The following is a 16,642-nucleotide window of genomic DNA, read 5'->3' on the forward strand; positions in this document are numbered from 1 at the left end:
GAAAATGATATCAATGACAATAAAGACAAACTCCTTTCCAAATCCGTGAAGAAATGAACCAGCGATAACTGAAGCGCGCGGGGTCTATGTATTATAGTTGTATGAGGTTATTATTGCTGTATTTATTCGAGAAGCTTTAGCGGCAGTAAATCTTTTATCGCCATAAAATAATTACAGTGGGACCTCGCTACCTAGCGGTTCCACGTTCTTGGGTTCAGAGCTTCGCGGGTCTAGAAAATAATAATAATAAAATAAAATAATTAAAAAAAACATATATAAATATATATATACCTGTATATATATATTATTATTTTTATTTTTATTTTTTTTTTAAACATTTTTGAAGGGGCGTCGCTACTTCGCAGATTTTCACTTTTCGCGGGTGGTTTTGGTCCCCATTAACCGGGTGTAAAAAATAATAATAATTAAAAAAAATAAAAATAAAAATAAAATATATATATATATATATATATATATATATATATATATATATATATATATATATGTATATATCATCTCATCAGCTGCACCGCTTATCCTCAGTAGGGTCGCGGGGGTGCTGGAGCCCATCCCAGCAATCATCGATCATCGGGCAGTGGGCAGGGGACACCCTGAACTGGTTGCCAGCCAATCGCAGGGCACACACAGGGACAGACAACTCACTCGCTCAATCACACCTAGGGACAATTTGGACAGGCCAATTAACCTGAAATGCATGTTTTTGGAATGTGGGAGGAGTGCCCGGAAGAAACCCACACAAGCACGGGGAGAACATACAAACTCCGCACAGTAAGGCCGGGAGCTGGATTTGAACCCACGCAGGAGGTTCCCAAGACATGAACTGTGCCGCACATGCGCTAACCACTGCGCTGCCGTGCTGCCCCAAACGTGTATATATATTATGATTATTATTATTATTATTTATTTATTTATTTTTAAGCATTTTTGAAGGGGCGTGGCTACTTCGCTGATTTTCACTTTTCGCGGGTGGTTTTGGTCCCCATTAACCGCGATAACCGAGGGATTACTGTATTGAGGGTCGGATCGATGGCAGTCCCGAAGTCCTAGGTGTGAAACGCACGGCCCGCCTCCGCATCTTTCAACCCGGCACCCGGTGGTGTTGTTCCCTGCGTCTCCACGGCAACAAGGCCACACCTGCTCCTGCGCTTTTGCCAAAGAGAAGAAGAAAAGCTCAGGAGGGAGGAAAACTTTGTGTGGATATCCTTGAGCTTAAGATAATATTTGAACACAGTGTGGAGGACCGCCTTTATTTTCCTGCTCTGGTCTGCACCTCCCGGCACCTGCATTTCGCCGTCTCCGTCGAGCCGCAAAGCGGGAACAACAACAACGGACGGAATTCTGAGGCGGAGGTTGAAACGCGCCAAACGCGAATTAGAAAAACGACAGAGTTGTTTTTAGAAAGATCAAATCGCGGCTGAAAAGCGCCCACTCCCTTTTTCCGACCTTGTGGGATTTCATCGCTGTATTTTGAAAGGACTGATCAGCAGTCTTGGCCACCTTCATTCCAAAAAGTTCGTTATTCACTACCAATGTTCCCTGTCATTTTGCACGGGTCTGAGGGTTTTACACAAAATCGGTGAGCGACGCTTGAAACGACAGTGAGCGACGGCAATCCCAAGTGTGGCAACTAAGTCACTATCAAACATGTCCAAAACTTGACATCAAGTTACATTTTGCAGAGTTTCTGGCAGCAATGCAAAAATTATTTTTCACCTTTGAATGAATTGACTCATGTACTATTGCAAAGGTTGTACGGTTTTTACAATTCTTTCACAAGATTTCCATTTTTTTTCCCTGGTATCTTTTGTCGCATAATACTAACATTTTTGGGGGCTTATTGAGTCGGTTGCACGATACACAACTGTATTTAATCACATTTTTTTTAGTGGAAGTAGAATGTTGGCAACAAGATTGACTTGCTATCATTGGAAATTATTGGAATGCGACACAAACTTTTTCTTCTTTTTCCCTGTTTTTTTTAATTACTTTAAAAAAAATCTCATTGTGTTTATTTTTTCCTCGCTGTTACTGTTTACTCACCCACCCTGATCCAAGCCTGGTTATCCTGTATCCGGTATCGATCCCGTCGGTCCTGTATCCTGTATCGATCCCTGATCCGAGCCCCGGTATCCTGTATCCGGTATCGATCCCGTCCGTCCCGTCCTGTCAAGTATCCTGCCTGTTATCTATCCCGTCTGTCCCGTATCCTATATCCTGTGTCGATCCCTGATCCAAGACCTGTTATCCTGAATCCGGTATCGACCCCGTCTGTTAATCGCTTTTGAAACAATTCCCTCGGGTTTTCTTTGGGCGCGATAGTGTTAGAATGGTGACATGTTCCGAAAAGAAGGGACGTAAACAACTCAGGGGAGAGGTGAAAAACGCTCTATTGAAACTAACACAGTGCTTTTGACTGTCAGGAAAGGTCCCGCAAAACCTAGTTATAGGGTCACTAAATGTGAGAGGATGTGGAAGTAAAGCGACAGAGTGGAAGAAAGAGGAGGATGATGACTAAAAGGAAGGTTGATGTGTTAGCCTTGAGTGAAACAAAGACTGAAAAATAGCCTGCGGTTATTCCCAATACTACTGATCACCCTAGAGGGGACAATTGGAATAAACTAAAAACTATTTCTCAAGTCTGGACTCAAACCGGTGTAAATACATGATCGCGTGCCGACTTGTTTTTCAATGAAGTTTCGACTTGAACTCTTCTGTCGTGTGAGGAATTGGCACCAGTCACTGTTGTTAGCGGGTCCATTTGGAGCACGGGTCTTATTCAGTACCGACCACCAAAAACAAAGGTAGCGCTCAATATAGTGTTGGGAAATAAACTATTAAAAATGTAGCGTTTACCAAATTGTTCAAATTAGTTATCTGACTCCATTAACCAAACATAACCGTCATTCACCCAACAATCGTGCTCGTTTCTTTTTGGGAAAATATGGGCAAGAGACCGGCATTTCCACAGAGGGGCAGATTTAGTTTCCTAAAGTATTTAACTAAGTGAATTCCATCGAATTAGCTAAATTAGTGTCTCTCTCTCGTTCTCCCTCGATTTCCAATCTCCTGAAGTTCTTCTTCCCGCGTCTTTTCACAAGCTGGGGTGCCGGCTCCTCCAATGGGTGTGCTGATTCCTCCCATGGGCGTGCCGACTCCTCCCATGGGCGGGCCAGATGCCAGCTTCACCACCTCCTCGCCGGAGGGCGTCGCAATGTCTAAAAAACTCATAACAGCTGAGCTTATCAGAACAACTTCTCCAAACAATGCCTCTTGCGTCAGCCCTAGTCCCAGTTCCTGCTTACATTGACCCGACATCTCAGCCAGTGAATATCTTTTGCATTTAAATGTAATTTGTATTTGATCGTAAAAAAATCCCCCATGGTCAAAAATGTATAAAATCCTTCAATAGTTTACAGGTGATTCAACATTTCACGGCCGTATGCACCCTGGTCATCCTAGAAGCGGTCCCTTCTCAAGTTTATTTTATTTTCCTCATGTTGAGATTTTTGAGTTTTCCTTGCCCTCATGTAGGTTTTAGATCAGGGGATGGGATAATAATAGTCTGTAGTCTGCAATAGTTTTTGATCTGTGCAGCCCTTTGAGACTCTTTGTGATTAAGGGCGTCACAAATCAACATCACTTGATTCATGTTGAGGTTTTTGAGTTTTCCTTTGCCCTCATGGAGGTTTTAGATGAGGGGATTATGTCATAGTAGTCTGTAGTTTGCAATAGTCTGTGGTCTGTGCAGCCCTTTGAGACTCTTTGTCATTAAAGGCCAAACAAATAAACATGACTTGATTCATGTTGAGGTTTTTGAGTTTTCCTTTGCCCTCATGTAGGTTTTAGATCAGGAGATGGTGTCATAATAATCTATGGTCTGTTCAGCCCTTTGAGACTCCTTGTGATTAAGGGCCAAACAAATAAACATAACATGACTGGACTTCTCTTACCCTGATCTTTCCCAAAATATATGTAAAAAGTACGTGAATGATTCACTTAAAGTGTTTGAAATCATTTCACCCTAAATAAAATGCATTTTAAATATTATTTTGTATTTTAGATCACTTCTTGGTGACACAAATGCTCTTTTTTTGTGTGTCTGCGGTGTGACGTCATCCACTTCCTCAAGAGGTGTAGGTCATAGAATTATAAAATCTTTTTTTTAACAGTTTGATAAACTACACTAAACTTAATTTTATTGTGTAATTAAATGTTATAAATTTCTAGTTTTACTTGCGATTTTGTTCAAATTCTATATGTTTCAGGCGTAATTATCCCTCCTTTTAAAATGTGCCCCCAAAAGACTACAATTCCATAAAAGCCCTTTACAGGAAGTGACGTCATTTAATTTGGGCAGGAGTTTAACTGTTGAAAAAGAGGTAAGCTTCAACTTTTACTCCCCTTACTTTCGATATCTTTTTAAAAGTATTTATATTTGTATGAGTCACTCTTAAAGTTCTACCCTGTTTTGGAAAATAATGGAAATATTTAATTGAGTACACAAGTTCCAAAAACATGACATTTAGTCAATAAAGTTGTGTTATTCTGGTGAAAGTAAGCTAATTAAAAAACGAAAAATTCCAGCCTGAGTGGGGTGCGAAATAATGCATTCGTGAATTCATTTAAAAATGTCCACCGTGCTTTTTCTATTTCTTTAGTGTGCAGTGTTTATTTAACCTGTGAAAAGTAATGGATCACAGGGACTCGCATGCTCCAAAATCTACGGGTCCCAACAGCGATCTATGGCTCCCCAAAATTTAGTCTTATCCAGGTTGAAATTGTAAATTGGCGACAAATATTTAATATAAATCTATGTATTTATTAAGTTTTAATCATCACAGTTAATTGGTAATACAAATAATATTGCTGAAATATTAGTCTATATATTCATGCAATATTGTACACTATACAAAATAATATTGCTGAAATATTTATATATTCTTGCAGTTTTAATCATCACAGTTCATTGGTAATACAAAGCAGTTATCACTTCAGATTTTTCAGTTCATATATTCTTGGTGGTTTGCTGTCCCGCCACAGTTGTAATGCCTTCTCAAGGTCCAATTGCAGCAACGGAATTTCCTTAGCTAATTTGTGGTTTTCATTGTCGTGGTGCCGATCCAATGTGCTTTTCTGAAAGTTCGTTATGTGAAATGATTTATGCAATCCAGTTTTTCTGTCACGCTGGGTACACGCATCACAGAACATGTAGCCTCCATTATCATCCTCATAGCGTAACCAGGAATATAATTGAGTCCATTTTGGCAGAAAAGTCCTTTTCTTGCTAGGAGTATTCTTTTATTTTCTTTCGTCGAATCGTTCGCTTCAACACACGTGTTTTCCTTGCCGACAGTGAATTTTTAATTGTGTCGGCATGAAGTTAATGATTGATTTTTGTAATCCAGAGATGGAATAAGAGCTTGCTCTGTCCACTCCACGCATCGGCCCGGTATTGCAGTACCTCCGGGAACGGTGCATTCGCACTGATCACTGCATGGCTCTGTGGCGAGGACCTTGACTCGGCCTCTTGGCTGAGAGCAAGTGTCTCGGCCCCTTGGCTTTGTAGCGTATTATGATTTGACTGATAACTGATAATTGATAAAGAATATAGAACAATAAACCTTACAAAATCCCCCCACGTGTTTTTCTTGCCTTTGCGATCTTTTGAGAGAAAGAGACAAAGAAGGAAGAAGAAAAAGAGAGACACAGAGAGTGAAAGAGACAGAGTGGAAGAAAAGGGGTGGAAAAGAAAGCGAGAGAGAGAGAGAGAGAGAGAGAGAGAGAGAGAGAGAGAGAGAAATAAATGCAAGTGCAGTGTCTTTGTTGGAGGCACCTGGCTTTGGCAACATCAAGTTGACATATTTCAACCTGCAGCTTGTTTTTCTCTTGCGCTTCTCTGAGAGTTGTCTGGCAGGCCGGATTCAATCCCTCAGCGGGCCTGATTTGGCCCGCGGACTGCCTGTTTGACACCTGTGTGCTAGCAGCATTATATCGACTTTATTTCAGTCATCAAAGTCAACAAGAAAGAAAACAAGCAAAATGGAAATGAATGTGAGGTTTTGGAGATGTTGATTCGGTGGTCGGAGTCGGGATTGATGCAGCTTCCTAGGAACACATTGAGCAGAAGTGCTCCAAGTAATCGGGTTCCAGTTCCTTTGTCAGGCGTTGGTCCCCAGACTGAAGGACACAGATGTCCGAGTGGGCGCAGATGGCTCCTATAGCGGCATGTCAATCACGTGCGCTTTGTGGAACACGCGTGTGTTCCTCCATACGTGACGCCGACCGTGATGGAGAATGTTTAGGGGCGGAATCTCATGCAACACGCTATGGGATTGTTTTCCCTCAAATTCAGGTTTTTCGTTTGAAGCGGGTTCCGTCCAGCAGGGATCCGCTAACCGATTTGTTCGCAATTGGCTTGGAGGACTAACGCAGACGTCTGGAAACTATGGCTCGAGAGCTATGTTCCCTGTAATTTTCCAAGGGTCTGAGCGTTCACACAAAGTCGGTGAGCAACGCTTGAAACAACAGTGAGGAACAGCAATCCCAAGTGTGGCAACTAAATCAATATCAAACATGTCCAAAACTTGACATGCAAAATGATTTTTCTCTTTTGAAGGAATTGACTCATGTACTATTGCAAAGGTTGTACGACCTACAAACGTCGTTTGTTCTTACAATTCTTTCACAAGATATCCATTTCTTTTTATTTCCTGATATATTTTGTCGCATAATATTAACATTTTGGGGGCTTATTGAGTCAGTTGCAAGATACAGAACTGTACTTAATTTTTGAGTGGAAGTACAATGTTGGCAACAAGATTGACTTGGTATCATTGGAAATGATTTGAATGCAACACAAACTTTTTATTCTTTTTTCTGTGTTTTTTTCTACTTTTTTTTTTTAATTCTTTAAAAAAAAATCTCATTGTGTTTATTTTTTTCGAGCTGTTACTTTTTTCATTTTTTTCTATTTCCTTTTTTCCTACATTTCTTTCTTTTCTTTTTTTATGTTTTTTTTTTTTTAATTTCCTTCCTTTTTTCTCTTCCTTTTGTTTCTTCTTTTCTCACCTTTTCACAACTTTTTCATTTTGGTATTTTTTTCTTTTGTGTTCTATTCCCCCCTTCTTTTAAGTCATTTTGTGAACAATTTTACATAATATTTGGTCATGTTGCGATTAGAGAAGCAAAAACAACCTGAACAGCCGTTTAGGACCCGGTTGCTTTTAGTGAGTCGAGCCAAAGAAGCCGGTTCTCGACAAAATCTACTAACTTTACTCAACTTCGTTCTAATTCGACTCAACTTCAAAATACCGCATTTAGGACACAACGTCAGGGGAACCCGTGTATTTTGACCTTCACGCACTGTAACTTTGACTTAAGTCGCTTCTTAATTAGTAATTCTGAGCCCTGATTTTTGTGCGCTGGCTAGATTTTCTTGTGCGCTGAGAACGTGCGAGCAGTGCGCAATTGCGCACGCACGCACCTTAGAGGGAACACTGCTTGCGAGCCATATGTGGCTCTTTCTAGGAGTACCTGCGGCTCAGAGACAAATTGGATTGCATGGAAATTTTCTCCATCTTGTTCGAAAATTGATCCATTAATCCCGTTCAGATACAAGCCTAGTCAAACCAATGCTGACTTTCCAAGCAGTACTTCGCTGGGCACGTTATTTCACTACAATTTACAGTCAAGGTGTCACACCAAAAAAAATCAAAAAAAAAACTCGTTTTGGCTGTACAACGCTAAAGAATCCTCTATATAAAAGCTCACTATATAATCTGTGTTCAGTGTTCAGATACCTTATGATGAAATCCACAGAACAAACTGTAAATACGCCAAAACATGGGAAGAGAACTTCAAGTTATTTGATTGGGTGAGTGGGAGGGATGGGTGGAGCTATGCAAAAAGTGCAAGCACTCCCTCCCATCTCTCGCCCTACGCCGTCTGCGCCAAAGGTAAGCACATCAGGCTCCCTGTTTGCAGAATGTTGTGACGTTTTTACAAAATAACTGCTTGCATCTGGTTTTGAAACCGATATGTATGAAAAAAAGGGTCAAAATGAGTTGAACCGATCTTGAGTCATTGCAAGAAAGAGATAAGTTTAAAGTGGTATGTTTTTTGATTTTGGGACACGGGCTCTGGCATCATTCTCTTTTCATCATTTTTATCAAATCATCAAAAATAAATGTGCTGAGGACTAAGCTTTTATCTGGGGCGCAGGTTTAGCCATTTAGTCAATTTGTCTCATAATATATGGTGTGGCTCTTTCCCAAAATAAAATGAATATATTTTGCTTTTATGGCTCTTTGAGGTTCCCGACCCCTAGACTAACGGTTCTTCGAATCACAACCCAGGTTATTACTTTGTTTTTGATTGATTGTTTGATTGGCATTTTTCTTTTTCTCCACCGGTCATCGTATACAAGGTGACTAGAAATTGAAAATCTGCCGTTCTGATTAACAGTTGACATAACAGAAGAAAATCTTGTCCCCTTGAAGACCCAAAGACTTTTCACATTATTCTTGTCTCGTCATCCGATTTTTCGAACAAGGCATTTTCACTAACATCAATCACATCTTCACACACGAGAAATCACCAAACTTGTAAATTCTAGATCATAATCATGTTTAGCTTTTTATGCGCGCCTTCTGATCCCCCACACTTTTTGGATTGTTTTTATTTAAAGTTGTTTTTTGTGTCATGATTACTGATGCAGGGCGGACGCTGATTGGCTGCTTCCTCTTTTTTAAACCCCCACTTTCCTGACAACTCGTCGGATCGTTTGTGAACCTACGCTACAGGCTAGGCAAACTTTTGTGTCTCCTGACTCTTTCCTGCCCTTGTTCTGTCTAGTACCCGTTGCCGACCTTTTTTCTGGACCCGTTTATGTTTTTGCTCCTCAGTCCCGGCCATTTAAAAAAGTGTTCTCGTGTTGTTTTAATATTGAAATGTGTCACTGCATATATAGTCATAGTTTTAAGAGTTCCGCTTTAAACGTTTTGATATTTCAGTCATTTATATATTTTTGATTTCTTTTGAGGTAATGATTGCACCTTATATATATCTTTGTAGTAACTTATGTACTTCTGGTTTTATTCACTCAACGTCATTGTTCTATCAGGTGTTGTGATTCATTTTTGTAGGGGTCATGTCTGGAGTCTTATTAACCGCCTGCAAGATTCAGTTTGGACAAAGGATTGGTGTGAAGCTGGGCTTCTGGGAATTTTCCACTTCTTTAAGTTTTGTTTTTGTCAAATCTTGCTTTGTCTCACTGGTATATCACAGATTGTCAGACATTTTGAAATTGCACATGTGAAACTATGACAGCCTTGTTGTGATCTCACAAGCCCAGAATATTCTGTTGTATTTGTTCTTATAGCAGTGTTCATTTGAGCTGTGAAAAGTGATGGGTCCCGGGGACTCGCATGCTCAAAAATCTATGGGTCCCGACAGAGATCTATGGCTCCCCAAATTTTAGTGTTATCGAGGTTGAAATTGTAAATCGGCGACAGATATATAATATAAATCTATATATTCATTCAGTTTTAATCATCAGAGTTTATTGGTAATACAAATTAGTTATCCCTTCAAATTTTTCAGTTCATATATTCTTCGTGGTTTGCTGTCTCGCCATAGTTGTAATGCCTTCTCAAGGTCCAATCCATTATCATCCTCCTCATAGCGTCACCAGGAATATAATTGAGTCCATTTGGGCAGAAAAGTCCTTTTCTTGCTAGTATTCTTTTGTTTATTTTCTTTCGTCGAATCGTTCGCTTCAAAACACGTGTTTTCCTTGCCTTCGCGGTCTTCTGAAGAATTTTTCCGCCGTTTTATTTCGTGCCGGAATTATTGCCGTTGTTACCACTTTCTGTGATATGTTTCGACTTATTACTGACACTGAAGAAATGACCAATTTTTTGTTGATTTGCACCTAGTACCAACTGTTTTTTCGGAGGCATACTTCTCTTTCACTCGACAACCGCCACAACAACGACGTCATCCCGAAGCAACGAGATCTCGTTGGCCGAGATTGGCGCGAGACCAAAACAACAATGGCGGATCTGCCTGACGAAAAGTTTGGAGTGCGGTAAATCTGTGAAAAAAAAAAAAAAGTAATCGGGTAATAATAACAATTTGGTGTCAAAAACGTTGCGTCCCGGGGACGCACATTGATTTGAGACGATGCGTCCCCAGCAAAAATCATACGTCTAGGACGCAGGGACAAGGGCAAACCAGAACACTGTTATAGTCATAAAAATCTCAACGGACCCCGTCGCGTCTCGCAACCCGAATAGGGAAGAATGGATGAGGGCAGAATGTTCCATAATGAAAAAAAAACAAGCTCCAAAATACATATAAGGTAGATTTTTAACTGATGAAACTGTTTCCTTCCGTCTGACAAAGACACGATATAGTCCTTATCTGAAAAATGATCGTAATTAGACCTAGGACCTATTTGACAAAGGAGATTGACGGTACTTTTCAGTTGCGCCACACTGATCTAGAAAACAGTTTTTGGTTTTGAGTTCCAAGAGTCTGCTCAATAAAGTCAGTGTCGTTTTTCCTGGCTCGCTCTCAAAACGACAGCACGAACGGAGCTGGGATTCGACGAGTTGTCATGGCAACGGGCAGCACGGGGACGCAGTTCTAGCCTTTCTGGTTCTAGAATGCCAAATATAACGTCGCATGACAAAGATGATCTACAGAAATGAAGTAAGAACACAGGCGCTTTGAGCAGGGTTGGGTAGGGTTACTTTAACTGGATTACTTTCAATGACTTTTGGATTACTTCAATACCAAATATGCTAATAAAAGACAAAAGAAACTAAATAGCAATCAAATGACTACATTTTGTGCAGGCTTCGGGAGTAACGGAACACATGGAACGGCAAAAATGATGTTGGCAAGCTGTTTGGATTGATTTTCATTTTCTTTCTGTCACATTTCAAAGAGATCAAAGGCAGGAGAGAAAGCTTACCACGTGTTGTGAGTCATCATTTTATTCATATTTTGTTTCTTTTGTCTCTTATTAGCATATTTGGTATTGGAGTCATCCAAAATTACCGTATTTTCCACACTATAAGGCGCACCAGGTTATAAGGCGCACCCCCGAAAAAAATCGTTTTAGGTCCTATATTTTCCATACATAAGGCGCACCGGATTAAAAGGCGCTACAATGGGAACGTGGACAAAACAGTCAGATAGTTCAGTCCAACTTATTACCCCCTTAACATTCCGAAAGCTTGCAAAGAAGCAAATACGTGTCTCAGACATGTACGGAAACAGTGTCTTCACCATGTCACCAAACAAACATTTCGTAGTTTCCATTTTATTTTTTGCTGGCAACTGTGTGGACAGCAAAGTAAGAATTTCATTGTACAGGGGAAACGTGGTTCTTTACTGTGCATATGACAATAAACACTTTGAATTGAATTGATTTTCAAAATAGACTCATCACAAAAACATCGAGATCGTTCTAAAACAAGATACCGGGAAAATATAACGACTTCACCTTCGGGGGAAAATCTAGTCGGCGGCCGCTTGCCTTAGTTGCAAGACTTTGCGACTTAATATTGATCTATATATAAGGCGCACTGTATTATATGGCGCATGGTCATCATTTGAAAAAAATAAAGGCTTTTAGGTGCACCTCGTAGTGCGGAAAATACGGTAATTGAAAGTAATCCAGTTTAAGTAACCCTACCCAACCCTGGCTTTGAGTGTACTCATTCAAAAAATGTCTACATTCTGCTCATCTTCCACTACACACATTGACACAGTGTAGCATATTCAAATGGGACTTATTGCCCCTATAGATGATCGGAACCAAAATTCACACAAAGGGATGAAGTTGTCACCAAAAAACACGTTTTTATTCGTAGTACAGTATGTACTGTTATATACATATATACATTTTGACGTTTTTTTGTCTGGCGGGCCGGGTCAAAATGTGGCCCGCGAGCCGAAGCTTGCTCACCGCTGCTCTGAGGCACCGCTCTGAACTCAAAATGGCCGCCGGTCCTGTTCCCCGTTAGAAAATTTACTCCAGTGCCTCGAAATGGTTCAGTCCATTTCATTCCTGGCTGCCTTCTGTAGTATTTCTGCAGTAGTATTTTTGTGGTATTTTCTATAGTGGCATTTTTGTACTATATCTGTAGTAATACTGTAAATACCGTAATTGTATTTTTGTAGTATTTCTTTAGTCATGATTTGATAGTTTTGCTGTAGTTTTATTTTTGTAGTATTACCATCATAGAATCTTTGCAGTATACCTGCAGTATTTTTGCGGTGTTACTTAAGGTGTATTTTTTGTAGTATTTATGTATTATTTTATAGTATTACTGTCCTTTGATTTGGCATTTTTAGAGTAGTATTTCCATTGTGTCTTTATTGTAGAAGGTCTGTAGTATTTTTGTAATATTACAGTAGTTGTATTTTTGTAGTATTTCTGTCATAACATCTATGTAGCTGTATTTTTGGATTAAATTCTTACTGTAATGGAGTCTAATAGAGTTTCTGTAAAACTATTTTGAAGTATTTCCATACTAGTACTTTGCAGAATTTCATTTTATTATGGCTGTAGTTTTATTTTTGTAGTATTACCATTATAGAATCTTTGCAGTATATCTGTAGTATTTTTGTCGTTTTACTTTGGGGTGTATTTTTGTCGTATTTATATATTATTTTATAGTATTACTGTACTTTTGTTTGGCATTTTTAGAGTAGTATTTTCATTGTGTCATTATTGTAGAAGGTCTGTAGTATTTTTGTAATATTACAGTAATTTTATTTTTGTTGTATTTCTGTCATATCTATGTAGATTTATTTTTGTATTAAATTGTTACTGTAATGAAGTTTTATAGAGTTTCTGTAAAACTATTTTGAAGTTTTTTTTTTTCATTATTACTGTAGGTTGTATTTTGGTAGTATTTCTGTTGTCATATTTCTGTCATAGTATTTTTGTATCTTAGTATTTTTGTAGTATTTCTATAGTCATTTTTTCTTAATCAGAATGAAGAAAAAATATTATTACTATTAAGGCCCCTGTTTTTAAGCACAAAATTAGATATTTTGTTTTGTAGTAATTTGTTGTATTTATGTTTCAGACCAGCTCGGTGGCCTTGAGAGTAAGGCGCCCGCCCTGAGACTGGGAGGTTGCTGGTTCAAGGCTCGGCTGGGGGTTGGAATCGGGAGTTTTGGTCACCTAATGACTCCCAACACATCAGTTGGGTTAAGCGAGGGGGCTGGGAATCCCCTCCTCTGTATCAATCTCCCAGAAAGAGTCAGAAATGACTCTAGCCACCTCCCACTAGGGCAGGGGGTGTCAAACTCATTTTAACTCGGGGGCCACACGATAGAACAAACATTCTGTCGGGCGCCGGACTAGTAGATTAAAGAGAAAGAAAAAGAGAGATAAAGAAATAAGAGAAAGAGGGAGGGAAAAGGAGAGAGGGCGGGACAAAGAAAGAGAGAGAGATAGCGTGAGAAACAAAAGATAAAAAGTCGTGCGAGACGGGTAAAAAAAAGGGAGAGGAAGAGAGAGAACCAAAGAGAAATAGAAAGACAGAATGAGAGAAAAGAGAAAACAAAGCATGAAGGGTGTGGAAAGAGAAAAAGAAAAGAGAGAAAAGGAAAAAAGGAAGTTAGAGCAAAAGAGGTTAAAAGACACAGAGGGAGAAAGAGACAAAGAGCAACAAAGGAAGAGAAAAAGAGCGACACAGAGAGTGAAAGAGACAGAGTGGGACAAAAGGAGAGAGAGAGAGAGAGAAAATAAATATAAGTACAGTGTCTTGGGGCAGCACGGCGGCGCAGTGGTTAGCGCGTGTGCGGCACAGTTTTGAGGTCGTGGGAACCTCCTGAGTGGGTTCAAATCCAGCTCCCGGCCTTACTGTGCACTCCGGTTTCCTCCCACATTCCAAAGACATGCATTTCAGTGGAATTGGCCGGTCCAAATTGTCCCTAGGTGTGACTGAGCGAGTGAGTTGTCTGTCCCCGTGTGCCCTGCGATTGGCTGGCAACTAGTCCAGGGTGTCCCCTGCCCACTGCCCGATGATTGCTGGGATGGGCTCCAGCATCCCCGCGACCCTACTGAGGATAAGCGGTGCAGCTGATGAGATGAGAGATGAGACAGTGTCTTTGTTCGAGGCACCTTTCTTTGGCAACATCAAACATATTTCAACCTGCAGCTTGTTTTTGTCTTGCGCTTCTCTGAGTGTTGTCTCGCGGGCCGGATTCAATCCCTTAGAGGGCCTGATCAGCCCCGCGGGCTGCCTGTTTGACACCTGTGCACTAGGGGGATATTGCTTCGGTATACAGTATAATATATGTTGCAGACTTCTGAAGGGACTATGTTGGCACAGAAAAAGAAAACATTTGTTATTACTAGTTCTATATATATATATATATATATATATATATATATATATATATATATATATATAGTGTTTTTGTTTGGTGGACGGAAGTCAGACCAGCCGGGATCCAGGTAGTCTCAACCTGAACTGGCCCCTGTTAATAAACGGGAAAGCATCATTCAAAAATGAGCATCCTTCCATTTCTTGTATTGCGGCGAGGATTCTCCTGTTAGCGAAATGCTCTCCGGTCTCCAGGCTCCGTCTCTGAAACGGGAACGGCGCGTCAATGGCGTGCGGCGCCGAGCATTCGGTCACGCTTTGTCCTCATTTACATCATACCGCCTTTTACACGCGTGCACAAAGCACACAACATGATCACGTATGAATTATTCAAGCGACCGCACGGATGAACACGCCGGCAGGGTTGGGTAGGGTTACTTGAACTGGATTACTTTCAATAACTTTTGGATGACTCCAATAGCGAATATGCTAATAAAAGACAAAAGAAACTAAATATGAATAAAATGATGAGTCACAACACGTGGTAAGCTTTCTCTCCTGGCTTTGATCTCCGGCAAAACTAACATAAAATGCGACAGAAACAAAATGAAAATCAATCCAAACAGCTTTTTGCCCTTCCATGTATTCTGTTACTCCCCAAGCCTGCACAAAATTGAGTCATTTTATTCATATTTAGTTTCTTTTGTCTTTTATTAGCATATTTGACATTGGAGTTATCCAAAAGTCATTAAAAGTAATCCAGTTAAAGTAACCCTACCCAACCCTGAGAAAGAATGACATCGAAAGAGAAATAGAAAAGAGAGGGAGAGAAAAGAAAAGGGGGAAAGAGAGAAGGGGAAAGCAAGAGTGAGAGAGAGAGAGAAAAGGAAAATAGGAAGAGAGAGCAAAAAAGGTAAAAGACAAAAAGAGAAAGAGACAAAGAGGAACAAAGAGAAAAAGAAGAGACAGAGAGAGTGAAAGAGAGAGAGATAGAGAGGGAGAGAAAAAGGGAGGGGGAGAGAGAGAAAAAAGAGAGAGAGAACGTGAGAAACAAGATATAAAAAGAGAAATAGTAAGAGAGAGGGAAGAAAGACTCGCAGGGTTCAGTAGGGTTACTTAAACTGGATTACTTTCAATGACTTTTGGATGACTCCAATACCAAATATGCTACTAAAAGACAAAAGAAATTAAATAGGAATCAAATGATGACTCACAACACGTGGTAAGCTTTCTCTCCTGGCTTTGATCTCTTTGATCTCCGGCAAAATTAACATAAAATGCGACAGAAACAAAATGAAAATAAATCCAAACATCATTTTTGACATTCTATGTATTCCGTTACTCCCCAAGCCTGCACAAAATTTTGTCATTTGATTCCTATTTCGTTTCTTTTGTCTTTTATGAGCATATTTGCTATTGGAGTCATCCAAAAGTCATTGAAAGTAATCCAGTTCAAGTAACCCTACCCAAACCTGCACGCCGGACCCCGATCAGAAAGGGCTGGGATGTTGCACCACCCTCTCTGCCGTTCTAGCAGGGCTCCTACTGTTTAAATTGAAAGACTTTTGAAATGAGATTTAAGACCATGGCGACAAAAAAAAACAACAAACCACGATTGAAACCGAAAAATGCAAATATTTCTTGCACACAATACACGGTGCCATGTACACCTGACCGTAGATCTTACTCATGTGTTGTAGAACTTTCCAAAATTGGATTGAGTCTCAAAGGGCTGCACAGATCAAAGACCACTGCAAACTACAGACTATTATAACAGCATCCCCTGATCTAACACATTCATGAGGGCAAGGAAAAACTCAAAAACCTCAGGATGAGTCAAGTCCTGTTTATTTGTTTGGCCCTTAATCACAAAGAGTCTCAAAGGGCTGCACAGATCAAAGACCACTGCAAACTACAGACTATTATAACAGCATCCCCTGATCTAACACCTTCATGAGGGCAAGGAAAAACTCAAAAACCTCAGGATGAGTCAAGTCCTGTTTATTTGTTTGGCCCTTAATCACAAAGAGTCTCAAAGGGCTGCACAGACCAAAGACTACTTTAAACTACAGACTATTATAACAGCATCCCCTGATCTAAAACCTACATGAGGGCAAGGAAAAACTCAAAAACCTCAGGATGAGTCAAGTCCTGTTTATTTGTTTGGCCCTTAATCACAAAGATTCTCAAAGGCCTGCAAATACCACAGATTATTGCAAACCACAGACTATTATGACACAACCCCTGAGCTAAAACCTACACGAGGG

The 16,642-nt window shown here is 40.0% G+C and overlaps 1 protein-coding gene and 1 pseudogene across 1 annotated transcript in view; both read left to right on the forward strand.

Moving 5' to 3' along the window:
• LOC148356153 (semaphorin-3aa-like) overlaps nt 1-16,642 on the forward strand; it is an 86,776-nt gene that overhangs the window by 25,410 nt on the left and 44,724 nt on the right. The gene's annotated exons all lie outside the window — the stretch shown is intronic.
• Nucleotides 5,360-5,504, forward strand: LOC148356154 (U2 spliceosomal RNA; annotated as a pseudogene).

This window comes from Urocampus carinirostris, chromosome 11, assembly GCF_059441175.1.
Source record: "Urocampus carinirostris isolate Australia breed hairy pipefish chromosome 11, RoL_Ucar_1.0, whole genome shotgun sequence".
Taxonomy (NCBI): Eukaryota; Metazoa; Chordata; class Actinopteri; order Syngnathiformes; family Syngnathidae; genus Urocampus; species Urocampus carinirostris.